The 24,341-nt window shown below is 42.9% G+C and overlaps 1 protein-coding gene across 4 annotated transcripts in view; it reads right to left on the minus strand.

Annotated features, from left to right (window-relative positions):
• ANK2 (ankyrin 2) overlaps window positions 1–24,341 on the minus strand; it is a 701,030-nt gene that overhangs the window by 327,355 nt on the left and 349,334 nt on the right. The window lies entirely within an intron of this gene.

Raw genomic sequence — 24,341 nt, forward strand, 5'->3', positions numbered from 1 at the left:
ATAAATTTGTTTGCACGACAATATGCTCTAGCAAGCTGTCTGTAAAAAACAAATTAAAAAAATGAATTGGTCCAAAATCTTCCACCTCCACATTTATACCAGGAGTGGCGTTGAAATCAGGGCTGAATGGAGCAGCCGAATCCGAAGCCTCCCATCTGGGAAATGCTAGATCATGTGGCAACGCCCCTTGTACACTGGCGTGCGCCAATTCACTAGTAGCAGGGACAGCGCTTTGTACTGGGCAGTGTTCCCTGATTTGGAGACGTTTCTCCAGTAGCGCTATTTGCCCCTATTGTTGTACTGGTCCTTGGGCTTGAGGATGGACCAGAATCACTGCTCATTTCTGAGCTCTCAGTGTCGCCGCTACTAAAGCCCTCAAAATCCACATCGCCATCTGAGATTGCGCTGTCATCAGTGTCAGAACACAGCAGGGCATACACCTCCTCTGCGGTATAAGTCTGACGGGCCATTTTATTTTTAGATTTTTTGACTGGACTGAACGGACCGGACTGAACGGACGGGACTGATCTGACAGGACTGACTGACCTGACAGGACTGACTGATCTGACAGGACTGACTGACTGATCTGACAGGACTGACTGACTGACAGATCTGACAGGACTGACTGACTGGACTGATCTGACAGGACTGACAGATCTGACAGGACTGATCTGACAGGACTGACAGATCTGACAGGACTGACTGACTGACAGATCTGACAGGACTGACTGACTGACAGATCTGACAGGACTGACTGATCTGACAGGACTGACTGATCTGACAGGACTGACAGATCTGACAGGACTGACTGACTGATCTGACAGGACTGACTGACTGATCTGACAGGACTGACTGACTGATAGATCTGACAGGACTGACTGACTGATAGATCTGACAGGACTGACTGACTGATAGATCTGACAGGACTGACTGACTGACAGATCTGACAGGACTGATCTGACAGGACTGACTGATCTGACAGACTCACTAACCCTAACTCTTACTTTCTTTTTTATTTTATTTTTTTTACTTTCACAGTGGCAAGGCTGACACAGCTCTTGTCACACTGTTTCTCCTCTGCTCTCTCACTGAGATCGGAGGAGAAACAGTGTATTTATCAGGCAGATCGCCCGGGAAAGTTTGTTGCTAAAACAAACTTCCCTGGTGATCTCTCTGATTGGCTGGTGTGACGCTGACATCATCGAGACCTGAGCCAATCAGGTCTCAATGATGTCAGAGGTCACAGCACCGGGATCCCCGCCGCTCCTGAGGTATGTGGGGGGTCCCGATCGCCGACCACCAGCTGTTACTATCTTTTAAATGCCGCGATCGCTATGGATCGCGGCATCTAGAAGATAGGAACAGGTTAACATCATGGGGACCTGATCCATTCAGGTCCCCATGATGCCACATGTCAGAGCTATCGCTCTGAGCCCGGGCAGCGCCGACGTTTATGTACAGTGGGCGGTCCTGAACCGGTTAAAGGACTTTTTTCTAGGTGTTGTGTTTTTTTTAAATACTTTGCTAGAAATTCATGGTGGTCATGTCTAATATTGGCGTGACCCCATGAATTTCGGGCTTAGGGCCAGCTGATAATGCCAAGCTGGCCTTAACCCCTTTATTACCCAGTGAGCCACCGCACCAGGGCCCTGGATGAGTTGGGGCGGCTGACGGCTGGTGTTTCTAGCCTGGGAGGGGGCCAATATTCATGGCACCCTTCCTGGGCTATTAATGTCAGCCCCCAGCTGTCTGCCTAGCCTTTGCTAGCTATTAAATTAGGGGGGACCCCATGTCATTTTTTTGAGGGGGTCACCCATTTTAATAGCTAGTAAAGGCTAGGTATTCAGCTGGGGGCTCATATTAGTAGCCTGGGAAGCTCCGTGGGTATTACCCCCTTCCCAGGCTTCAAACATCTGCCCCAGCCGTCTGCTTAACCTCCGCTAGAGACTAAAATTAAGGGGAACCCCACACAATTTTTTTTTAAATAAATCCTTTATTTTAACACTAAATGACAAGTACAGTAAGCAACACTGTCACTGTACTTCATATATATGTGACTGACATGTTTCTATCTATCTAATCTATGTGTGAAGCTCTATTCTGTCTGTTATAAATTGTCGGGTACCGCTGCTGAATTGCCGGCCGGCTTTTTTAAAGAGACAGTGCATGAAAACACAATTATTTTTTTAAATAAATCCTTTACACTAAATGACAAGTACAGTAAGCAACACTGTCACTGTACTTCATATATATGTGACTGACATGTTTCTATCTATCTAATCTATGTGTGAAGCTCTATTCTTTCTGTTCTAAATTGTCGGGTACCGGTGTATGCCGCTGATGAATTGCCGGCTTTTCATGTAATACATTCTACATTATTCTTAGTTGTTTTACTTCATGCAGAATTAACCTACAAGGAAAGAAAGGGTTTATTTTCATTCCGATATTTGTGTCCCATTGACTTGCATTGGTTTCCGGTATCGGAATCGGCGATATCCGATACTTTTTGGGTATCGGTCCGATCCAATCCTATACGATATTTCCTGATATCGGAAGGTATCGCTCAACACTATTTATGAGGTAATAACTCTGGAACGCTTCAACGGATCCCCCCGATTCTGAGATTGTTTTTTCGTGACATATTGTACTTCATGATAGTGGTAAAATTTCTTCGATATAACTTGCGTTTATTTGTGAAAAAATCGGAAGTTTGGTGAAAATTTTGAAATCTCAGAGAGATATGTCACACAAAATAGTTAATAAATAACATTTCCCACATGTCTACTTTACATCAGCACAATTTTGGAACCAAATTTTTTTTGTTGTTAGGAAGTTATAAGGGTTAAAAGTTGACCAGGGATTTCTCATTTTTCCAAAAAATTTACAAAACCATTTTTTTAAGGGACCACATCACATTTTAAGTGACTTTGGGGGCCTTTATGACAGAAAATGCCCAAAAGTGACACCATTCTAATACTGCACCCCTCAAGGTGTTTAAAACCACATTCAAAAAGTTTATTAACCCTTCAGGTGCTTCCCAGGAATTTTTGGAATGTGGAAGAAAAAAATGAACATTTATTTTTTTCACAAAAATGTTACTTTAGACCCCAATTTATTTATTTTTGCAAGGGTAACAGGAAAAAATGGACCCCAAAATTTGTTGTGCAATTTTTCCTGCGCACGCCAATACCCCATATGCGGGGGGAAAACCACTGTTTGGCTGATTTGACTTTTTGAATGTAAAATTTGCTTGAATAATCAGCGGACACCATGTTGCGTTTGAAGAGCCCCTGATGTGCCTAAACAATAGAAATCCCCCACAAGTGACACCATTTTGTTAACTAGACCCTTCAGGGAACTTATCTACATGTGTGGTGAGCAACCTGAACCCCCAGGTGCTTCACAGAAGTTTATAACATGGAGCCGTGAAAATAAAATAATCAAACTTTTTCCACAAAAATGATGTTTTAGCCCCAAATTTTTAATTTTCACAATGGAAAGAGGAGAAATGGACCCCAAAAGCTTTTGTGCAATTTCTCCCGAGTACGCCGATACCCCATATGTGGGGAAAATACACTGTTTGGGCGCACGGCAGGGTTCAGAAGGGAAGGAGCACTGTGTGACTTTTTGAACGCAAAATTGGCTGGAATTGAGAGCAGACGCCATGTCGCATTTGGAGAGCCCCTGATGCGCCTAAATAGTGGAAACCCCCCACAAGTGACCCCATTTTGGAAACTAAACCCCTCAACGATTTTATCAAGGGGTATAGTGAACATTTTGAACCCAGAGGTACGACACAGAAATTGATAACATTAGGTCATCATATTGAATAAGTTGTCATTAGTCTTGAGCGCAAGTGCTCACTACTTGAGTTTGCATCGGGTACTCAGGTATACACCATGCCCTGCGCACACAAGATAGTTAGACCGCGCACTGAGTACGGTCTACCTAACTTCCTGCTGTCTGGTGACCCAGATGACGACATCGGGTCACCATGACAACCACCGGGACCCCGCACAGACAGCGAGGGACGCTGGAGAGGAGGTAAGTATCAGCGCTTACCTCCCCTTGCCACCAGAATGCTGCGATCGACTTCGATCGCAGCATTTCGGAGGTTAATGTGCAGGGAGCGGTGCGGGACTGCTCCTGGCACATAGTACCGGTGTCAGCTGTGACAATCAGCTGACACCCGGCGGTGATCACCCTGCACCGCTTGTGTGCGGGCGCGATCGCATTCTGTCTAATAGTACGTCCCTGGCCCAATAGGTGCAGGGCACAAGGACGCACTATTACTACAATAGTCAGAAAGGGGTTAAAAGCCTGATTAGAAGGGCGAACCACTCTTCATGAGCATAGCGTGATCATTAACGTGGCCATTCTGAGTGCATTGTTCTAGGGAGCACAACTTATTTATACAGGGCAGTGTACTGCCGAGAATGTTGATTTTTAAGGGAGCGTAAAAATCATTTCACACAAAGAACGAGAATTTTGCTGACCGGCAGTATGCTTAGCTTGACCAATTATCCTAGTAACACTCCCAATAATCGACCAATGTGCAAATGCACCCTTATTATGTATTTTTATCCTGACACTAGACTGACATTGTATTGAAATAATCAATGCTGAATGTTTTTCGCTGAGATTCATATACATGTTATAATTTAGGCCGAACATTTATGCTTCTACAGTGCCATGTAAAAGTTTGGGCTCCCTTAGTCAAATTACTGTTATTGTAACAGTTAAGAAAGTTGAAGATGAAATAATCTCTAAAAGGCCTAAAGTGAAAGATGACACACTTCCTTTGTATTTTAGGTAAAAAAAATATATATACTGTATATATATTTATCTTTTACATTTTAAAAATTACAAAAAGGAAAATGGGCCGATGCATGGTTAGTACCTAGTAGCACCCCTTTTGCTTGTATCACAGCTTGTAAATGTTTTTTTGTAGCTAACCAAGAGTCTTTCAATTCTTGATTGAGGGATTTTCATCCATTCTTCCTTGGAAAATTCTTACAGTTCTGGGAGATTCCTGAGACATCTTCTATGCACTGCTATTTTGAGGTCTAGCCACAGATTTTCAATGAGGCAGCGGCGTGGTGTGTGAGCGGTGACATCACATATGGGTAAGAAGATTTGGTAGGCCTTTTAAACTTAGTGCCCCACCTTACTATTGCACTAAGCACTTTACTTATTTCACCTCTCATGCACAGGACTGATTCGGGCTATAGCCATAGACTACTTAAATGTATCATACAGCAATGTTTTGAGGAGGTCTTTGTGCATTTAGGTTGTGGCGTAGATATATGCAGCCTCTTACTTTTCCTCTTGCCCTACTCTTTTCCTCTGTCAACCCCTACTTTTTAGGCATTGCCTTGGGGAACACTAGAGGACAAGGTTTACAAAAAAGAACATAGTACTTTGCCCTGTCACATTGCGCACACCATCGCCTTATGTTGTGTTGTTGCCCACCTACTAAAACCTGTTTTTTATATATTTGGAATAAAGATTGTATTTTATAAGATATACAGGTTTCTTTTTCTACTTTCTATTGGGCTTTCATGCTCCCTGGTTTTTCGTCTTTGTAGACAGATTTTCAATGATGTTCAGATCAGAGAACTGTGAGGGCCATTGTAAAACCTTCATCTTGTGCCTTTTGAGGTAGTCTATTGTGGATTTTGACGTGTGTTTAGGATAATATCCATTTGTAGAAGCCATCCTCTTTTCAACTTCAGCTTTTTTACAGATAGTGTTATGTTTGCATCAAGAATTTGTTGAAATTTCATTGAATCCATTCTTCCCTCTACCCGTGAAATGTTCCCCATGCCATTGGCTGCAACACAACCCCAAAGCATGATTGATCCACCCCCATGCTTAATGGTTGGCGAGATGTTTTTTTCCTGAAATTCTGTGCCCTTTTTTTCCACACATAACTTTGATCATATTCGCCAAAGAGTTCTATTTTAACCTCATCGGTCCACAGGACTTGTTTCCAAAATGCATCAGGCTTGTTTGTTCTTTTGCATACTTCTGATGCTGAATTTTATGGTGAGGACGCAGGAGACGTTTTCTTCTGATGACTCTTCCATGAAGGCCATAATTGTGCAGGTGTCTCTGAACAGTAGAACAAGGTCTTTCGCAGTCAAGTGTGGGTTCTGATTTACTTCTCTTGTAATGCTATGAGCAGCTCTCACTGAAATTTTGCTTGGTCTTCCATACCTTATCTGCTAGGCAGCTGCTTAGAAGAACCCATGGCTGCAGTTTTTTGTCACAAGGTTAGAGAATGCTGGGTTTTTATAAAGCTGGGAAATTTGCATCATCTGGCTTTTCCTAATGATGATAGTGAACAAGCCATAATCCTAACAGGCTAAAGGCCCCATCACACTTAGCGACGCTGCAACGATCCCGACAACGATACGACCTGTCAGGGATCGTTGCTGCGTCGCTATGTGGTCGCTGGTGAGCTGTCAAACAGGCAGGCTCACCAGCGATCAGGGGAGCAGCGACATCGTGGAAAGAATCCTGCTCCAGTTACCAGCCTGCAGAAGCAGGAGCAGGCTGGTAACCATGATAAACATCGGGTTACTAGGGGCACACGCGCACCTAGTAACCCGTTGTTTATCATGGTTACCACTCTGCTACGGTGAGCGGGAGGTTACCGCTCACTTTAGCAGGCTCGTAACCATGATAAACAACGGGTTACTAGGTGCGCGTGTGCTCCTAGTAACCCGATGTTTATCATGGTTACCAGCCTGATCGCTGCTCCCGCTGGTCACACACAGCGATGTGTGCTGACCAGCTGGAGAGCAACGACCAAAAAATGGTCCAGGACACTTTGCAGCGATCAGCGACCTCACAGCAGGGGCCTGATCGCTGCAAAGTGTCACACATAGCGACATCGCTGGTGAGGTCGCTGTTGCGTCAGCAAAACCGTGACACAGCAGCAATCTCGCTAGCGATCTCGCTATATGAGACGGGGGCTTTATTAAGGTCTGAAACCTTGGTCAAAGTTATCTGAGTACACAAATCTCCAAGGGTGCCCAAACTATTGTATTGGCCCATTTTCCTTTTTGTAATTTTTAAAATGAAAAACAAAGACAATATATTTTCTTTTTGTCTAAAATACAAATTAAATGTATCATCTTTAGCTTTAGCCCTTTTAGAGATCATTTCATCTTCAACTTGCTTAACTGTTCACAATAACAGTAATTTTGACCAGGGGTGCCCAAACTTTTACATGCCACTGTAAGTGCTATTTACCTGCAGATTACCTTTACATCTGCAGGTAAATATAGTTTTTTCGAGGTGAATGGTTCTCTTTAAAACACAGACCTGTAACGTGTAAAAGAAAAATTATAGGGAAGATTTATCTCGCAGACTTCTAAAGCCCTAAACTAACAGCATTCCTCATTCATTATATAAAATACAGCATTTAACACTTTAATGATCTGTGATGTACATTTTCATCATAAGTCGATAAGGGCTGCATGATGCTGGGTCAGAAGCTTAGCCTGCTTCATACCAGGCAAGTAACATAGGAAACAAAAAAAAAAACTATTTTACATAGGCAGCATCGGCCTGTACCAACAGCAACCAGCGTTTGCTTCAATGACCACAGTTTAACCATTTAAGTGTCTCTGTGATGTTATGTGCATGCACCAGCTACCAATGCGATCGCGGGGAACCTCTGGGTTACCATAGCAGTGGGGGACCTGCTAACATAACTACCATCTTGGTCCTCCTGTGAAGCTCAGCCGCATTCTCAGTTCCATAGGAGAACTGTGATTTACCAACATACTCACTAATGTGCATTGCAGCACACAATATATGCAATCAAACAATTTCAATAAAGTAGAAAAAAGTTTTAAAAAATAGATAAATAAAAATTATAAAAACTTCTGAAAAAAATAAAGAAATAAAAAAAATAGAAGTAAAACATACTTTGCATCATGTCCAAAAAGTCCAATCTATGAAAATTTAAAATTATTGAAATCATCCGCTAAACGTCAAACAGAAGAGATCAAAATGCCAGAATTGCAGCTTTTCGCTTGCAGCACTTTTCCCCAAAAATACACTAAAAAGCGATTAAACCATCATATATACCCAAAAATGTTAGGAGTAAAAATGTTAGCCCAGAGTGCAAAAACCAAGCCCTCACCCAGCTTCATGGATAGAAAAATAAAAATGTTACGGGTGTCATAAAATGTATAATGTTGACACAAATTATTTTTTTTAGAAATTTCAGAATTTTTTCACCACATAAATAACAAAAAAACTAGGCAAGATTGGCATTGCCATAGTCATAGTCATACTGATATGTAGAATAATATTGCCAGGTCATTTTAACTGCACAACTAACACTGTAAAAACAAAACCCAAAAAACAATGGCGGAATTGCATCACTTGGATTTTTTTTCCTAATTTTCTAGTATATTATATGTTAAAATGAATGGTGTCATTCAAAGCTACAACTCGTACCACAAAAAATAAAGCCCTCAAATGGCCATGTCGACAGAAAAATAAAAAAGTTATGGCTCTTGAAACAAGTGTAGGAAAAATAAAAAGTGCAAAAACTAAACATTCCCGCGTTATTAAAAAAGAACTCCCATCAATGTTTTTATCCCCTTAAAATATGGCACTGTGTACTTACAATTGCTCATTTTTCCCTTCTACCCAGCTAATTCTTCTCTTTTCCATTAGGTCTATGACATCACGATTAAAAACTGACTAGCTGAATCCTTCTAAGCTCTATATAGAAACAGGAGGTCTATTTTCCTTGTAAGGCAGTGTGCCCACTATGCGTTTTTTAACCGTTTCCGCAGCGGCAATTCTGCTGCAGAAACGCTTAAAAAATGCTTGGTAGAAGGTCTGCAATGTTCCCCAATGATAATCCGCATGTGCTGCGCACATGCTGCGGAAATTTCCGCTGCGGATTATCATTGCGGAAAAATCCGGAGCACTACCAATTATTTTGCGGAATCGCGGCGATTTTGCTGCCATTGACTTGCGCTGAATCGCTTAGTATTCGCATGACTACATGTGCACATGCGGATATTAAGCGATTCAATGTGCGGGTGGTACCCGGGTCTAGAGAAGAGGAGACTCTCCTCCAGACCCGGGTACCATAGTACCTGTTAAAAAAAAAGAATTTAAAATAAAAAAATACATTATACTCACCTTCTGATGGCCCCCGGTCTCCATAGCGATGCGTCCTGGCTCCCCGGCAGCTCGCAATGGTCTAAAAGGACCTTCCATGACGTCATTTAGTCATGTGACGGGTCACGCGACCGCTGACGTCACATGACTAAATGACATCATGGAAGGTCCTTTTACACAACCGCGAGACACCGGGGAGACCGGATGCATCGGATAAGGAGACTGGGGGCCATCAGAAGGTGAGTATATGGGGTTTTTTTACCATTTTTATTCTTTATTTTAACTAACTTGGTCACACTATATAAAATCCATGCCGGTTGCATGGATTTATATAGTGTGACCAAGTTGTCAAGCACTTTCCAAGTGATGCTAAAATCGCTTTGGAAAGCGCTTGACAACATGAATGCGAAATCGCATGATCAAAACGCTTCACAAACGCTTGTCCCTGGCAGGAAAAAACACATGTAAAATCCGCATGCGTTTTTTCTGCCAGGGAGATTCAGAAAATCCGTGCAACGTGGGCACATAGCCTATAAGTCATAAGTCACTGCAAAAATCCCTGGCAGAGGGGGAGGAGGGAACAGCTGGGTCAGGAGAGGAAGAGGGGAATGGTAAATGCAGGAAAAAGAGACTTCCTGTTTCTACATAGAGCAGAGAAAATAGAAGAATTAGCTGGGTAGAAAGGCAAAATAAGCAATTGTAAGTACACTGCGCTATATAATATGATGATTACAATATATTAAGAGGATAAACACTTTGATGGGAGTGATTCTTTAAGGGATTAAACTGAATGTAATATAATTGTGTATAATTCTGTTTTACTAGATGCATAAAAAGAAAAAAAAACATTTAAGCTTTGCATTCACATCCCATGAAAGAAGTGTATTAAATGGGGTTTTCTGAGCTCTATACAAATTTGTAAAGTCACTCTATGTACACACTGTCACGACTTTCTTGTATTCCCAGGACGAGTGTGCGTGCATATGACCACAGGTTTGCAATTTGCATATTAGCAATCATATGACCACTCATTCACCCTGGAGATACAGGGGAATCCTGACAGTGTGCGTATTGAACAATTGTTACAATTTGGCAATCTGCTGTCACAAATAGTGACTGCAGAAATTTGTCTACAGCCTTGAAAATCCCTTTAAAAATGTGATTATTGTAATTGTTTTCATTTTCTGCAAATAAAGAAAAAAACTATCACGGACTTTTATTTTACCACTAATATATAGGTATATAGAGATGCACTAGTATATAGAGATACATCTCTATATATCAGTACATTACGCCGTTTAGGGCTAAAGGCCATGGCCTCACTATCAGTGTTTCGTCAGTATTTGGTCAGTATTCGGTCAGTATTTTTTCTCAGGAGCGGGAGCCTAAACCAGGTGAGGAGCAATCAGAGAAAAGGTATAATAGAAACAAGTCACCAATTCTACATTTATCACCCACTCCTGGTTTTGGCTCCCACTCCTGAGAAAATACTGACCAAATACTGACAGTGGGGCCGTGGCCTAAGGCAGAAATCCTCCTTTATTTACCGGTGCTACCTGTTGCTCACTGTGAAAGCTGCTGCGCGCTATGCTAGAGTTTGAATCCCGGGAAAGCGCAAAAGCAATAATTTACTGACTATAGATAAAGACCTAAGTTGGAGGAGAAGAAACATCATTGTCCTGACTGAGCAACTAGCCTTGCGACTGGGTCTTCTTCCCCTGAGGGCCGTGTGCACATGTGGGAACCAGCTGCACACGTGGTATGTCTGCCCCTGCTGTAAGGTATCCATCCCACTGTGTATGCATAAAGCAATAATGTACTACTGTATAATTTCCGATTGTAAATCTACAAATAGTGTAGACTAATACACTATTAAAGTGTGCAAAAAAAAGGTAAACTGATGCATAGTGGCACAACAGAGACAAAAGGATACTCTTTTGGCCTTTATTGGGTGAATGAAGATCAATAAATACAATTGACATACACGCCGAAAGCTTTTATCAGTGTATTTGCCAAATGTAGGCTTAACATGATGTTAACAGCGCCTTTGCGTATTTGGAACAAATGTAGCTTGAGCTTACATAAGCAGTAGAGCGCAACTGCAGCGTGCCTGACATCTAGTGGCTGGTTACAGTTCAAATTCAAGTGTGTATATATATATATATATATATATATATATATATATATATATATATATATATATGGACAAGCTCATCATCATGAGCACAGACACACTTGCGCAGTACAGGTCCCTTTACATTTTTAGGGCAATGGGCTCCAATGAAATCAAAGGTCCCCTAAACTGCAAAGAAAGCAACAAAATTCCCAACCATTGTAAGCGACATCCCAAAATCACAATTTTAGACAATTTTTGGTTCAAAAGGTATTCCAATAACAATTAGATCCATGAACTAAGACACAAATGAAGATTTTTGCTAGATGTCTAGAACTGCTTATACTTGCGTATACAAACACCAAAAATAATTTCAGAATCACAGACAAGAAAAAACAAAATAAGGTAGAGAGGAAAAAAGCATGGGGTTAAGCTAACAAATAAAGCAGCACAAACTTGCATTCTAGTATTGTATTTGTATTGGTATCAAATATGCCCTTATGAGGCGCAGCCAGCAGGGGGGCGCAGTCAGGCTGCCTAATGCGGAGGTCTGAAGTGATTCCCCCGGTGGCTGCATTCTGCCGGACCCCGGACTGGGAGACGGCAGTTCTCTGAGCAGGCTGTAAAGCTGACAGCCGGCTCACAGAACCTGCAGCGCATCGGCTCCTAGTGTTCAATTGCACTCGTGTCTTTCAGACGCGAGTACAATTGAAGTTCTGACCACCGGGTCAGAGCGACTTCACCAGCGTGATCATGTCATGTGGTCACGCTGTTGACGTCACTCGCCGGTACAGCAGACAGAGGAGCACATTGGTGGTAAGTGCTCCAGGAGCACATTGGTGGTAAGTGCTCCACATTAGTGGAGCTGAAGACACCGAAAATTAGATGTTGGGGGAGGTTTACAGTGTGCAGGTATTTACTATGCATGTGGGGGATTTATTATTCGAGGGGGAAATTTATTATGCCTGGGGGAGATTTTCTATGCGTGGGGGGGATTTATTATGCGTGGAGGGGATTTATTATAAGTATGGGGGACTTACTATGCGTGTGGGGGATTTATTATGTATGTGGGGGTTTACTATGCATGTGAGGGATTTACTATGCGAGTGGGGGGATTAACCATGCGTTTGGGGGGATTTACTATGCGTGGAGGGGAATTTACTATGTGGGGGGTATTTACTCTGTGTGTGGGGAGATTTAATGTAACGGGGCTGGAGATGATTTACTGTGTGTTGGGATATTCTGTGTGGCGGAGATTTACTGTGTGGGGGAGACTTAGTGTAATGGGGCCAGGGGAGAATTAGTGAAATGGGGGGATGATTTGAGAACACAAGTTTGGGGAGCAAGGAGGGGACAGGTGCTGACACAATATGGGGAGCAAGGGTTGAGATGGGGTGCATATATAAGGAAACAGTATGGGGGGATGTGTGCAGACACAGTATGGGGAGCGAGGGTGATGAGATGTCTGCAGACACAGTTCGGGGAGTGGGGGATGGGTGTGGACACAGTATGGTGATTGGGAGTATTGGTGCGGACACAGTATGAGGAGCGATGGGAAAATGTATGCGGACACAGTAGTGGGAGTGAGGGTGATGGGATGTGTGCGGACACAGTATGGGGAGTTGGGGGGAATGTGTGAGGAGGCAGTATGGAAAGTGAGGGTAAATGTATGAGGAGGGAAGGGGAAATGTGTGAGGAGACTATTGAGGGGAATAGTGTGAGGAGACAATATGGGAGGAGAAAAGCGTGAGTGGGCACAGAATAAAGACTGAATAATGTGTGTGGGGGAAGCATGAGGGGGGCAATGTAAGGGCACAGCCAGGAGGAGACAGTATGCCAAGGAGGGGGAGTGTGATGAGGGGGCACAGTATAGAGACTAGGCCCTATAGGGGGGACACAGTGTGAGAGGATGAAGAGGGGGTCCAGTATGGAAAGGAGAAGTCAGTGTGAAGGGTATGTACCATAAGAGGGACAGTGTGAGAGTCATATTTTGTGCAGGGAATATAGTGAGGGGCAATTATTTATTCAGGGGCTCAACATAGGGCAGATATTTTTATTCAGGAGCATTATAATGGCACTGCTATCTTTAAGGGGATGAGCTACAGAAGACGGAAGTCTGCAGAGACGAGGTGTGGATGAGAAAACTCATCATGGAGTCTGAACAAGATGAAGAAGGAAAGAAAGAGAACGACTCCAGAAACAACGTCATCTATCAGGTACCTGGATGTAAATATTTTTTGTGATACTGACTAATTCTCATATTTATATTTCTGTTAGGAGCATTAAAGGGGTTGTCCAACTTTGTGATGAGTCTGCAGTCATTCCATGTGACTGCAGACTTCTGAATTCTCACAGTGCGCACTGCACGCTGTCAGGATTCTCTCGTGCCGACAATTTACATACATGCGGTCACATGCCGACTAGACATGCGTGGCCTCACTCAATGAAAATGAATTGAGCAAGGCTGGACAAGTCTAGTCAGAATGTGGCCCGAAGTATACAAATCGCATACTTTTGAAAGGGAGAATCCTAAAAGTGTGCAGTGCATGCACTGTGAGAATTCAGAAGCCTGCAGTCACTTAGAATGACTACAGACATTCATCTCAAACCTGGACAAGCGCTTTAATTATAAACTGAAGCCCTGCAGCCAATCCTAACAGAGTGTGATTTACTCATAGGCCACGGCCCCACTATCAGTATTTGGTCAGTATTCGGTCAGTATTCGGTCAGTATTTTTTCTCAGGAGTAGGAGCCAAAACCAGGAGTGGATGATAAATGCAGAATTGGTGACTTGTTTCTATTATACCTTTTCTCTGGTTGTTCCTCACCTGGTTTTGGCTCCCACTCCTGAGAAAAAATACTGACCGAATACTGACCAAATACTGATAGTGGGGCCGTGGCCATATACTCACTGTCAGGATTCAGCTCTGCTTGCAGGTTCCAGCAGTCATCACATGGCCACTTCACTCATATGTGATTTTCATACTTACGGTCGCGTGACAACGAGCTTCTCTTCCTGCTTCTCTCAGTTTTTCACTGAACATTGAGAGAATTAGGGAGAGCAACTCGTCGGCGCGTGACTAAGTGTGCAAATCGCATATGTGCTTAGGGGGGGCGCCAAACTGAATTCTTGCCCCGGGTGCCAGAAAGCCTAAATACACCTCCGCCTTATGTAATGCCCAAATTATCTTTCCACCAAGTAGCACCTACAGGAGGACACACAATGGAATTTAACAATCTCATTTGCAGTAGCTTTTGTGGAGTGTAATATATTGATGAAATGGTGCGATGGTGAACACCCCAACATATTGTCAAAGACATCCTGAATAGTCCAGACTAAATCATCAGAGAGACCCTTGGGGTGATAATACAACATATTTGTACACGCATCAACAATATGGCCAGAGAGTAGGGAAAGCAAGTGGAATACTTGGCTGCAGAGCTAGAGATATAGACAGTTAGGAGATGAAGATAATGATCCAAAAAAATAGAGATCTAGTGAGTCCACACCTGGAACACTGTACTCAGTTCTGAAGACCTCACCTCCAAAAAAAACTAATAAGAAAAAATAGATCCAGAAACGATCTACAAAAATTATGCAAGGTCTTAAAGAGAACTTTTCAACAGTTTGTGCATGTTAAGCAGGCGACATCGTGGGGTAGTGGCTGAAGAGCTGAGTAAAACATCATTTTTATTTTTTAATTTCTAATAGAGAAATTAGATTGCAAAGTTTATGTTAGAATTTATGTTAAGTCCAGGGGGGTGTGAACAGAGATTTTTCACCTGCATGAGGCTGACCAATCATAAGACAGCAGCAACATAAGGGAGAAAAAAGAACACACCCCACAATATGTTACAGCAAGTTTCTCTGTGATTACACAGTGCTGGGAGCAGAGCAGACATAAGTGTGATTACTAACACTTCTTCAGCTTTTCTATCATGACAGTCAGTGTGGTGGAGGGGCAACACAGCAAAGCTGACAGCACAAGGGTTGCCAACTTAACATTTTATTTTTTTCTGGACAGTTTACTAAAAAATCACGGACAAACTATTTTTTATCGACACATTGGATATAATAAATTATCATCATTATAAGTGATACACGTCTACAGCCGATAATTCTAATACGAAGTAATCAGCTGCATTCACTGTAAACTGTAAAATGATGAGATTCTACAGCTTCAAAAAACTACAGATTACTAAAAAAAAAAAAAATTATGGACAGTGCAAAAAAAGTGCCCTATTTTACAGACTGTCCTGGAATTTCTGGACGGTCGGCAACATTGGGCAGCACTGTGAAAGGACAGCTTCTAGAAGTGTTTGTAATGATACAAAGCTCAGCTCTGCTGTACTGACACTCCCCCCCACTGACTGCAGTGAGATTAAAGCTGAAAGGTATATGTAATCCCACACATCTCTGCTCTGCTCCAGGCACCTTATAATCACACACAGCTCTGCAGTGAGATGATTGAGAAGACACTTGGCTTCAATGTGCGTGCCCAGACAGCTGCCTCACAGCACTCATGTGCAGGATTTCACTGGAAAGCAGTGTGACCAGTGACCAGTGCAGCCGATCATTCAAACAGCAGTGGTCGTGGCTACAAGCTGGTGAGCGTGACTGAATCGATATCCTGCGCCACACACGATTGGAACTCATTCATTTACATACAAGGTAAGTAAAGATTAAATGTGTTTTTTTAGTTATGTATTGGTGATTTTAGCTTCATAGAAACATGCTAGGGAGACCTATAGGGAAATGATGGCAGTTTACCTATGCAAAATGACGATACAGGGTCCCTTTAAATCATTCTCTTTCTACTGTTCTTTTATGGACAGAACAGAGTAGCAGGCTGCTAATGCTACACCTGACAACCATTAAAATTGTACCTGATACCTTTATCTACATTATTTCTATATATTTGTAATGGATAACACAGATCATAGCAGATTCGTAATATCCACCATGGTTTATGTACAGAGATCTACTTATTTAGCTGCAGTGCAAAACCATTGCAACAGTGGTGCCATTATATGTAGGCTCTGGCGACCCCTCCAGGCACAGACTGACAGCTTTCAGGTCGCATTCAGACATATGTGAAAGTCCATGTGCAGACCGTTGATGAGACTGGCCTCAGGTCTCCCGACCCAAAATCAACAGCTTCATAGGTTTTCATGCACGACTGAATTCAGTCTTACTGAGCCTATAGAGAAAACGGTCAGTCAGCAGCGGGCCTGCATATCATTGGCCCCTTGGTGCAGCACTAGCCGTAAGCTGCACGATTTACCTGTACGGCTGCATTCACACATCTGTTGAACACATGTGCATCCCCCACACAGACCTATAGGCCCCGTTTTAAAGAAGAATTTAAGCCAGAAAACTTGCATAAAAAGCTTTGAAAAAAAGGAAAATTCAGCACAATGTGGGACTGTGCAAAAATTTTGCAACTTTTGACGTCTTCACGCTATTTTCACCCAGCGGGGAGGTGGTGATCCCGTCTTGTCAAAATCAAGACAAGCGATGATACACTTTACACCACAAACCTTACTCCAGTCCCTGCCTAGCCTCTTAACGAATCAGGCACCTCGCATTGCACCTTGCCCCCTCAACAAGACCTGCCTCAAAAATGCCGGTCTCTATGAATTATGGCCATAGAGTTTCACTGATACATACACACATCCATATTAATAATGAACCTGTGTATCCCATTCGTGAGACTCAGAGCATATACAATTCTCATCCATCTTGCGGATGAGACTCGGCCATTAAAGTCTATGGAAATCCATTAAAGACAAATGAAAAACACACGACATTTTAGTGTTTGTGCTTCAATTTCCAATTTTAACTTATCCATTGTTAAAGGGAATCTGTCAGCGGGCTTTTGCTATGTAATCTAACAGCAGCAGAACGAAGTATGGACAAAGACCCTGATTCCAGTGATGTATCACTTAGTGGCTGCAGCAGTTGTGGTAGAATCACAGTTTTCTCTGCTGCAGATCTAGTAGAGCTCAGTTGTTGATCTGTGTATAACCCACCCACACCACAGCTTTCTGTGTACATTGTACAGTGATAGAAAAATGCATGAGCCCAATTGTCCTGTAGTGATAATCTCCTGCTGATAAAACACGGATTCTATTGAAACAGCAAACCACAGTCCAGTTAGTGACACATCGCTGTAATCCAGCTATCTTCACCTACATTGTGGTGCTCTCTGATTACATAGCAAAACCTGCTCATTCCCTTTCAGAGTAAACAGAAGAAAAAAAGTTCAAACAGTTTATCACCTCCATTAAAAAAAAAAAAAAGAATTAAAAAAATGGATGGAAACTGAAGCAATATGGATGACACATTAGAGAAAAACAGATCATTTTTGATGAATGTAAAAACAAAAAAAGATGTGTGAATGCAGTCTAAGGCCACGGCCCCACTATCAGTATTCGGTCAGTATTTTTTCTCAGAAGTGGGAGCCAAAACCAGGAGTGGGTGATAAATGCAGAATTGATGCACTGTTTTCTATATTACCTTTTGTCTGATTGTTCCTCACCTGAGTGTGGGGCCAAGGCCTTATTGAGGCCATGTCATCAGGTTTTTTAAGAAATCTTTCACCAGGTTTTTGTTACCCCCATCTGTAAGCAACCTAATGCATGGGCAGAGACCCTGATTCCAGCAATGAATCAATTTATCAACTTACTGGGCTGCTTGCTGCAGGTTTGATTAAAAACTGTATCATCTGCTGCAGATCTATTAGTTCAATGGATGCTGAGCTCTGTATTATCCATCTCCCACGCCACTGATTGGCAGCTTCTTGTATAAACTGTGCATAGGCAGAAAACTGTCAACCAGTGGTGGAATGTGGCTGGACTATCTGGCAGCAGGCCAACTAGTCCTCTAGTGACACTCTCCTGCTGATAAAACAGTGATTTATAAAAAGTACAGCACGCAGCCCAGTAAGTGACACATTGCTGGAATCTGGGTCTCAGTCTTATCATTATGCTGCTCCCAGATTAGGTTGCAAAACCCTGGTGAAATATGCCTTTTAATGCAGGTGTTGTAGAAAAAAACCTCGAGTGGATTTAAAAAAAAAAAAGAGGTGCGTTACATCTGTCCTTTATACTTACTTTCCTTTTATAAATCACACTCAGTTTTAGCTTCAAAATAACCTCTTAATGGAAATGTATCTAACCCTGAGATGCTACATACTGTAGATGATTTGCATGGAATCCAATATTTCTTTTTTTGCATAGCCATAGACTTGAATGGGCGAGCCTCATCCAAGATACGGAAGAGAATAGCTTATTCTGCGAGTTTTCTTCACACACTCGGTCATCTGAACAGTCCTATTCAATTACATTGGTCATTGTACTGTCCGACAACACCAACATCCATATAATTTACTTTAAAATCCACATAGAAAAGTGTGACCATACTGTAACTTCTCAAAAACTACTTCTCCTGATTAACTCCTAACTGCCAGACCAGTAAAATCAGCATCTGTCACATACTGAGAGGGCAGCACACAGGACCTAACAGCATCCTGCTACTCTTTAGCAGTAATGTCTAGTCATTTTCATTTACTAACAGAAGGGGGCAGCAGATCTGTACAAATCAGACTAGTGTTCTGGTGTATTCTTTCCAGGAATAACAAGCATATGCAAAATATTCCTTTCTTTTCTGGTTTCAATACATTTCAGGTGATTTTTTTTAATTGAAATTGTCTAGAGCTTATTTTTATTATGTATGAGAACATTCTGCCTGAGTGATCTTTCTTTAGTGATTTTGATCTAAGCTTCACATTAAACCCGACTGCTTTTTAACCCTGCCATGCTTGTGTAATACCATATTGGATACTGTACCTTTACTACATAGGTGGGCATAAACATACTACAAAGATAGGCTGGATCTGTCCCCCTACCGACCATCTAATGTTTGCTGAATGTGTGGTTGAGATATGTTCAGCAGAGGTTGGGTAGAAAAGGACTGGGCATGTTGATTTTTAACATGTCCAATCCTTTATTCTCAAAGGAAAATGTTGCCAGCTGATTATTCTCCTCTCCTCATTAAGAAAGCATGCACACTGAAATGAGCAGAGAGTGCAAGTGTATTGTGGAGTCAGAAAGAACAGCTATTAACTTAATGTGAACAGTTATCAATGTATGGCCTCCGTAAACTAACCAACATTGTATATTGCGTGGCTATCTACCTTAATATGACCATAAAAATTGGACAAGTGCTATCAATCATTTTAAACCGATAGCACTCGTATTCAAGTTATTCAATGAAGCAGTGCACATGCCCAATTTTTCTCTCGGATCGACTCACAACATTGCAGACTAGGACTCATCGGATCGCACTCGGCTATTCATGTCTATGGATCCACAGAAAAAAATCAGACTGCACTCGAATGACATCTGAGTGAGGACAGATTTTCACGGCCTGACAGAATGGAGAAGATAGAGAAATGTTTTTTTTTTTCTCCTCCATATCTGAGAAAAATGGATCACACTATGACCAAACTCTGATGAGAGAGTGATTAGCATAATCGGACTGATTTTCTCAGATAAAAACAATCGTGAGACTCTAGCCTTACAATGATATGTAGGTGTGACTTACAATCTTATCTCTTAGCTTCTATATAATCCGCACCATCATCTTATGAGTCACCTATGCTTAAATTCTAATAAATTACTATTTTACTTATTTCTTTTGTAAGTAAGAGGGTAACTGAAAAAGAATGATGCGTTTTCAAAAATGTTTTTTTTTCATAGAAAGAAACTCTACTTTATTTTTAACTCTATCCTGAGTCCACAAAGGATTAAACCAGCGGTAGCTAGTTACTTCAAAGCCTGGTACACAGCAGTTCAGGGATCCGTGCCCTACTGCTGCCTACCTGCTATGGTTGGCACCAAAGACAGAACAAGAGGTAGACAGAGCAGGCAGTCGCATAGGGCGCCTTTGAGCTGCGGAGCTAAATTAATTGAGTTAATGATAACCAAATATACCTGACTCTGCAGGTCACAGATATACAAAGCGATGTGCCAGCATGCAGAAAGCCCTCTGTATGCTTATGCTCTTTACACCGAGTAGTGGCCGCTCTTGGGTACTGCAGCTTAGCTCTCATTCACTGTAATAGGAGCTGAGCTGCAGCAACTAAGAAAGACCACTGTTCACTGTTTATATCTGGCCGCCAACTATACTGTTGATAAGATTAGATCAGTGGGGCTGCCATGTGTCAGATATTGATTGCCTTCCCTAATAAGAGGTCATCAATATCAGAAGCCTTTAAAACTCCTTTAACCATTAAAACGTCAACCACAGCAATATATTTAACAAGTGATATTTATTTTAAGACGCATCAAGATGGAGATTTCATTTCACCTTCCAATCTCAAATACCGGGAATTCATAGATGTTAGTTTCCGGCATCGCGGGTAGCAGGTGCGCCAGTCTATTCTGTCACTGCAGCTGTAATTCCCTATGAAGCCCAGAAAAGTCAGCATTTAACAGTGAATAATTCATCAAGGGTTATGATGTGCCAGCTCTTATCTTCTGGGTCATTGCATACATGTACACTCATCTCGTATGAAAGCGTGCATGGGCCTTAGCTGGTGGATTTGGTGGAAATGTAATGGAAGCACCATCTGTGAGCAATTATATAAGAGCTGGGTAGAGTGTAAATGAGTACGTTCAATGCCCCCCACCTCCTCAGACTGCACACAGCATGCATAGGTTATGCCAAACCTTCCCTATACCAGTCATACCACAATATAAAATAGCATTCTTACAACAAAATATTCCTTATAAAATGTGGAGTTTTGTGGGAGCAGTACTCTATCATGTCTTTAAAGAAGTACTCCCATAAAAATGTTTATCCTCTTTATATGGTATACTTACAATTGCTCATTTTGCCTTTCTACCCAGTTAATTCTTCTCTTTTCCATTAGGTCTATGACATCACATGATTAAAAACAGACTAGCTGAATCCTTCTATGCTCTATGTAGAATATGTAGAGACAAGAAGTTTCTTTTGCCCACATGAGTCATCACTGCAAAAGTCCCTGGAGCAGCTGGGTCAGAAGTTGAAGAGGGGAATGACTCATGCAGGGAAAAGAGACTTCCTGCTTCTACATAAATAAGAGAAAAGAGAAGAATTAAAGAAGAAGCTGTCAGCAGGTTATTGCTACCTCATCTAAGAGCAGCATGATGTAGGCAAAGAGACCCTGAATCCAACAATGTATCACTTGGTTTACTGGCTGCAGCTGTTGTGACACAGAGTTTTTAGATGTAGAACATAGTGTGACGCCTCTACTCAGAAAGCACGTGTTTTACCCTGGGTGATGGGGGACTCGGTGTCGGGCCCTGCGTTGAAGAGATGGGATGCAGCCGTGGCCCGGGCCCAACCCGTGCTCAGGGCCGTCACATTAGAAAGAGATGGTGTGGGCTATTCCGGGTTGAGTGGCTGATTAACGACTACACCACCTGTGGTGTCTGGTGAAGGGCCACCAGCGCCGCTACAGTCCGCTGAGGCCCGGTGTCGTGGCGGCTAAAGTTCTCACTGCTCCCCACAGGCGGAGCAAGGCCTCAGGGCAGGCAAACAGGATGAAGGGGGGTAGCAGTAGCGCAGGGAGTACGGGCACCGCGTCGCGTGGTATGGCGCGTAATGAACAGTCCGGAGGCCATAGGGGTGAACTTCCAAGGCTTTACTCACTCAGAGATGTTAGCGGGAAGGCGACTCCCTGCTCCTCGCGGAGTCCTGCGGCCACCAGGGACGGGGGTCCGACTACCTCCGAGGAAGTCCAGTGTTCGGTAGCGACCCTACACCAGAGTGTTCCTGCACTACAGACTTCACCCTTTCCCGTCTGTGCATGTGTAGATGGGCCGGGTCTCCCTCTGAGCTCCTCTCAGGTGTAGGGCTCGGGTGGCAATTCCTCTCCATCCGACGCCCGGCGGGATCCTCAGGGCCTAACCGGGCTTTCCCGTCCTGGACGAAGAGTACAAGGTCGGGTGTCGGGGGCCGGTACCCCTCTTGCAGCCGGAATCCCTCTGAATAGATCAGGTAGGCGAGGACAGGTGGCGTGCTCCGCTCCGTCTGCATCCTCCCCGGGACCCATTTGCTAGGGAGCCACACTCTAAAGCTCCCGGGCCTTCTTGATCCTGGTCCTCGGCCGGGTTGAGACATTCCTTGTCTGCAACCTACCTCTCGTCCCATAGATCGGGGTACGAGGGCTGTGTCCCATGCCGGTGCAGACCCACACAGGATCTGCGCTCCCGGAGGGAAGTCACATTACACACAGTAGTTTGACAGCACAGTACGACCACTAGAACAGCCGAAGAAGAACAAGAACCAAGGACAGAAGGACAAGAACCAAGGACAGAAGGACCAAGATCAAAGATGGCATTCTATTAAGTACTAGATTTGAAGTGTAACCTACTAGTTGTTCCTCCACCCACACCCGCTAACTGGTTCCTACCACTTTGTGTTCCCCAGTCTCCCTGTAACCAGGGGAGCAGCACCTAGTGCATACTAGCTCCCTCTGGTGGAAATGTGGTGTTGGATGCAAAAGGCTAGATCACAACCATCACACCGGCCTTACCTTAGAGGAGGAACACCACACTCCATTGAAGAAGTGCAGCATTCCTGTGGCGGTCGAACCCTCAGGGGCGCCACATTAGCAAAGCTGAGAAAGCTAACCCCACCCACACCAGGCTCTTTATGTACGTAGTCTATTGACAGTAAGCTGCTTATCACAGGAGGGGGCGGAGTTAGACTAGCAAGCACCTGCCAGCTAGTCTAAGCAATGCTAATGTTTTAGTGATAAAACCTTCACGGTAAGTAAATAGCACACTGCTTGATAAGTGACATATCTTTGACTTCAGTGTTTTAACCCCTACCTCATGCTGTCCTCAGATTAAATAACAAAAACCCGCTAACAGATTCCCTTTAGAAGGGTAGAAAGGCAAAATGAGCAATTATAAGTACACAGCACCATATAAAATGATGTCACCTATTAATCGGATAAAAACTTTGATGGGAGTGCGTTTTTAAGATGCAAACAAAAAAATATTAAATTACTGGCCACTTAAATACTGTAGTTTTGCGGGCAATGGTCAATGGCAATCGTATGTGATCCATATTTGTTGTCAGGCAATGGGAGAAATACAGTGGAAAACAACACACAATGCTGATACAACACAAGAAATGTAAAACAAGATCAAGGGTACTATCAGCCTTTGTTATTTTACATGCCTACATGGAGTACACTTTGTAAAGGGAAACCCCTTAAAATAGATAGCCCAATGTATGATCAAAGACTTGAGGCCTTGTCCACTACTCTGACAACCCCTTCTCAGTCCCTTTCTTTCCTTCCAGTAAACTAATAACACTTAGGGTTCGCTCACATTAGCATAAAAAAAACAGTCTCATTCTCATCTAGGAGAGTGGTACGATTTTTTTCTCACTTGTCATCCGTCTGCTGTCCGTGTGCAATCCGTTTTTTTACTCAGCAGCTATTAATCTATTACAGGACCATTTACAGTTCCCTGTGCTACAGAATTGTAATGTATCTGTAAAAATAGGATGGCAGACTGATGGTCCCTATGGCATGTGATTTTTTTTTATCGCACTGTACCGATTTCGGAGTGAAATCATAGCATGCTGGTATTTTTTTTGTCATGCTGAATACAGCTAAGAAAAAATACTCAGATCTGCACTGCCTCATAGAGTAACATTGGTCCAAGTGCAATCCGATTTTTTTATCGGATCGCACTTGTCCAATTTATACGCTGGTGTGAGTGAGCCCTTATACTCACCTTAGGTGCCGGCGCCGTTCCAGCAGTGTTGGCACTGGCTCTCTCGGGTCTCGCATAACATTATGTCACACGATCCCTGCGGTCAATTAGCACTAGCAACACTCTCCCCTAGTTTTTTAAAAATGGCCACAAATGTTGTGTCTGCACAACTTTTTTTGCCAACGGATTGCAGCTGGATCCGTTCTAACGGAAGATTACTGGTCAAGTGAACATAACATAGTTCGTCCCTAAATTGGTTGGCTACTAATCCTCCTGATATACAGTGGTG

Source organism: Phyllobates terribilis, unplaced genomic scaffold (assembly GCF_046119375.1).
Source record: "Phyllobates terribilis strain yellow unplaced genomic scaffold, ASM4611937v1 Scaffold_1__5_contigs__length_1240528914, whole genome shotgun sequence".
NCBI classification, from domain to species: Eukaryota; Metazoa; Chordata; class Amphibia; order Anura; family Dendrobatidae; genus Phyllobates; species Phyllobates terribilis.